Source organism: Pinus tabuliformis, chromosome 7, assembly GCF_031772625.1.
Source record: "Pinus tabuliformis cultivar Carrire ecotype Pingquan chromosome 7, CPIR1, whole genome shotgun sequence".
In the NCBI taxonomy this organism is placed as follows: domain Eukaryota; kingdom Viridiplantae; phylum Streptophyta; class Pinopsida; order Pinales; family Pinaceae; genus Pinus; species Pinus tabuliformis.
The window spans coordinates 1,221,541,394-1,221,546,394 of NC_142293.1; the positions used below are offsets into that span (position 1 = coordinate 1,221,541,394).

The window sequence follows — 5,001 nt, forward strand, 5'->3', positions numbered from 1 at the left end:
TGAAAAGTATAAAATTGACTCATACCATTCACACATTAGTCGACACTAATTTTTTTATTTAGAACATAATTTTTATTTTTTATTATTATTTTAAAGGGGCACGGAAGGACAAACTCACACATCCCCTCATAATCGGCTATAGAATGAGCCCGTGAGCTCAATAAAAGAAGTTTGACTTCCGTGGAGGGGTTATAAATCGAGGTTAAATTTATATGAAATAAATTATAAGACTTGTAAATATATAATTTTAGTTAATTTTTTTGTCTTTCAATATTACCTTGCCCAATGATTTCATATTTTCATTGAATTTTACTAGTGAAGATTACTTTTATATATATATATATATATATACATATTTTGGTTTTATTTTAAAATATAATTATTGAAAGTGCAAGTTTTTTAACTAAAACATTATTAAGAAGGAAACCTTTCCGAAATAATGAGAAAATATAATATAATTATAATACCATTTATTTGGCAATATTACTTCACTGTTACCAAAAAACCTAATAAAATTTCCTGAAATATTTTTTTATAAAAAAATAAAAGTCAAATATTTTCTACAATTAAAAGTAAAAATAATAATTCTATTACATTATTTTAATATTATAATTTATTTTTACATGACATAAAAATTATTTCTCATTACAGTCCGATTCCCAAATATTCAGGGAATCAGAAATCTACTTAAGCTCAAAGATGGATGATTATTCGAAGTTCATGTCTAGAAATGCTTTGTAACATAGAAACTTTTAATTTGATCTCTGTGAAATTAATTTACCTGGTTTAAATGAACTCATATTATTTGCACAGTCTTTCTTATTAAGAGATTCAATTGTTATTTTCCTAATTTCCTTTTCAACTTAACATAATCTTTGAGAAACTTTATAACGTTGTTAAAGCTATCTCAAGCTCACTTACAAAAACAAGTTAAATCAATATGAAAATTAAAAAAAATATCCAAGTCACTAAACAAATTTGATTAAATTAAAAGTTTTCTTAATTTCATTTCGAAGTGAATTTATTTTTATGAGGTTAATAAATCTCTTAAAAAAACACATAAGTTCACCAAATTCCTCTAAAATTTTATTGAAATTTGGTTCAAATTTGGATGGTGATTATAGAAAAAAGTAACACACTGATATTGTAAACATTTTAATCTTCATTCTTTGGCTCGAAGAAGCTCCATAGTATACAAACACATAAATTGACCTACATGGAGAATATTGTTATAATTATTTCCATTATTTTTCTTATTACACATGTTGGGATAATCTCTCCTCCCTGGCAACAAATACATGCAATGGGCATGGTAACAACCTTTATTCATTGTTTGGGACAATGGGAAGGCCAATTACTCCCTGTCATCATTAAGTCTTCATTCCACATTAGTTGGGACAATGGGAAGGCCAATTATCTCACTGTGAGAATGCCTCATTGATGCTTCTTTTGTGACTCTGTGATTTTTGAAACCTGCCAAACCTGCAATCCTATTTTAGAACAATGGTAAATTTTAATTGTATTCCACTGGAAGAAGGCAGGTACTTCTCAATAGGGTGGGAGATCTATAAACACTATGTCCATGTGTAAGGGCGCATTGGTTGATTGAATATGGACACCAGCACAGGTTCATCTAAGACTCGGCTTGATATGCACCTCAAAGTTTCTATTCTAAATATTAGAATTTGAGGGACCTCCAACTGCATATTAGACCCAACTTCAGATGCGTCTGCACATTACAACCACGATGAGAGTGTGGTGATCAATCAACTCTTTCTGTGTATCCTGTAAATGTACTTTGAATTTAGAGGGTGTATCTGATGCATTGTAATATTATATTGTACATAGACAATAGAACCGAACCATCTATACCTTTTTCTCTATGTTGTAACAGTGAATTGAATCTAGAAGGGCATTGAATGAATCGAAAATAAACACTATCACAAACCCATCTATAACTACAATGTAGGTCTACCATGAACACTATCAACACAAAATATGCCCTTATAAATGCAATATGTGTTGGGATACACACAGATGGATCGAAAATATTTCACTTCCAACTGTGTAAATCTCAGAATATATTGGATTTATTGTTTCACCCCTCAGTGCTTACTGCTCACGAAAACTGTATATTTGAGAACTTTGATGTGACACGTTTGTTTCCCAGAACCTGAAAACCCTATCGTTCCCACCTGCCCTACCTATCACCACAAGGTTTTAGGTAGATAGACAGTACCTCTATACCCCCACTCTGATATGTGAGATTGAGAAACTCGAATATGCATGTTTCAATTGCACACACAAATAGATAAAGTATCAAATATTGGAAATAAGCTTCAAGCTTCATATCAAACCCATGTTTAGACGGGTTTGTGCTAGAAACAAACAACCTAAATAATAGTTGAAGTGTATAAATTCCAAGAGAGTACCTGGATGTATTTAATAATCTCGTTTCTTGAAAGTTGTTGAACTCTTACTTTATATGCAATTAAAACACGAAGTATACTTGATTCAGTCATGTTTGCCAAAGTCATAGAATGTTCAGGGGTCTCGATAAATACATCATGAGAGATGAATCATGTAAGGGTAATATCAAGTTGGTTGGGAGAACAATGAGAGAATTGGGTGGATTGGTGATCAATTGAGAGAGCCGGTACACGTTTTTTTATGACTCTAATCATCCAAGCTGAGGTGCCCTTGGGGATTTTAAAGATTTCAGGGGCACATTCATGCCCATGATTGAGACAGAATGCACAGGGCCCTTGAGATTGAGAATTACTTGGGTCTGTATTGGATTTGAAGTCCGTGGGCCGTTTGTCTCTTGCAGGAGATATGATTACCCATTTGTCTAAAATTGGATCACGTCTCATCTCTGAACATCATAGTTGTTGCTAACCCTCCTTCCATTGTTTGGAGATTAGATGCGATGCTTGCTCAGAATTAGTCCTTGAAAACAAACAGAGAAACAAGTAGAGGATTGGGTTCTTCACCATTGATATTTGGGCAGATATCATAACAAACACATGGACTCAAAAATGTCATGATGGGAATTTATCCTTTCTCACGTGAGTCATAAATGTCAACTCACAGAAATACAAGAATTATTTCCTTATAATCTTTTGGTCGTAGTAATGTGTCCATTAAACCATACGGGTCCGATATCGTTCAAAAACAATCAATAAGTTGCATAGCAGATATGGCCTATTGAGGATTTATAAACTACAACGATCTGCAAAGTCCGGAGGTCAGGTGTGAACCCGATTTATTAACACATGGCAGTTAAATTTCTTATCGGATCCAGGTGTGAACCCGATTTATTAACACATGGCAGTTAAATTTATTATCGAATCCGCTTGTTAAATGGATATTAGAGCTTTTTGGAATTGTGGTCGTAAAAGTACCGATAAATGATAGTTAACCGGATCATATTATAAATCACAGCTAAATTCCAAATCAGGTCACGTGATATGGATCATAAAGAAGATTTGGTCCGGGTGAACTAACTATATCGAAAAAGTTAAGATAGGAAAGCTTGTGATATATGACACGGTATAATGTGTGAAAGATCAACATTATAAGGACATGAGAGTTTTTCAAAACATACCATATTAAAACTTTGATAAATAAGATTCTTAGATTTGGCACATCTAATCAAACCACAACGCAGTACATAAGCCAACAGTCAGGTGGGTCGGTTTCAAGAACAAAAATTTCTATATTTGAAAGCATAATAGTGGCGGTCTAATAAAAGCAGAGTAGATTGTTCGGTACTTTAATATAGGGTTTCATTGTGTCTTCTGAAAATATATTGCTCTGTGGGGAAACCTCTATAAGAAAAAAAAAAACCGAAACAAGTGCAAGCCTGTCGAGAAAAACCTCCTGGAGCTTATTGTTTTTATATTTTAGGCTGCCAAAAGAGAACAACAAACTTAATTTATTGTTGCGCCGCACACTGCGAACTAACCGCTAAGGTCCAATAAACCACTTCATAGTTTCCCCAATACTCAAAGAAAACCCTTGCCTGGTACCAAATGAGAGCGACTGAAGGGGCTTCCGAATTAACATCAAATGATCTCCTCTTTCTATCGTGGTTACTACTTCTGCATTGTTTAATAGATTCGTATAACCTACATAACAGTGGCAAACTGAAATTAGACCAATGTCGATCGTTTGTTTAATCGTTTGTTTAAGTAATACACGTTCTGATATCTTTTTGATTTTTGCATTGGGGTTAGTAGTGTAAATGTGTTAGAAAATCTCCACAGATGAATCAAGCTAGTAAAGGTTGAACACATAGCTTTGTAGAGCAAAAACACTAAAAGAAAATTGAAAAAACAAAAAAATGATTCATTAAAAAATAGGTTACAATGCTCATGATATAGCATTACTGGGTGAAGATCCCAAGGTAATGTAGCATAGTGGTGATCAATGAGATGACTCAACACCTACAACAAATTCCGGAGAGAACTAGCCAGTTGCGGAGTGAAAGAATGAGCAAATCAGAGAGTAAATCATGCAGAAGGAATCTTACATGTAGTCTCATGTTCTAACTAAGTGTCTGCATCTAGGTGTGTAGTACCTCCAAAACCCCCCTCTGAACACCACTATGGGGAAAATTAGAAAATGGGCCCTAGAAACTAAGGCCAAAGGTCACCCAAAATATAGTGCAACTTATACTAAAATTAATGAAAGAGGGAAAACCTCGTGGGAAAAACGCCCCCTCAAAATACAATGTAATCAAAAGAAAGAGGAAGAAAAGACAGTTGCTAAGCAACTGTGTCCTTCACTCCAAGACGATTGCACAGAGAGCGAAACTTCTCCTCAGTGAATGTCTTGGTGAAGATATCTGCAGTTTGTTCTGCTGAAGGACAGAATTGCAAATCAATGACTCGATCATGTACTAAGTCTCTGATGTAGTGCATATGGATCTTTATGTGCTTCATTCGCTGTTGCTGTACTGGATCCCTACAAAATTTGAGAGTGCTCTGGTTGTCACAC

General features: G+C 34.2%; 1 pseudogene; it reads right to left on the reverse strand.

Moving 5' to 3' along the window:
* Positions 1–1,354: 1,354 nt before the first annotated feature.
* LOC149251790 (ADP-glucose phosphorylase pseudogene) lies at positions 1,355–2,873 on the reverse strand (annotated as a pseudogene).
* Between the last annotated feature and the right edge of the window lie 2,128 nt (positions 2,874–5,001).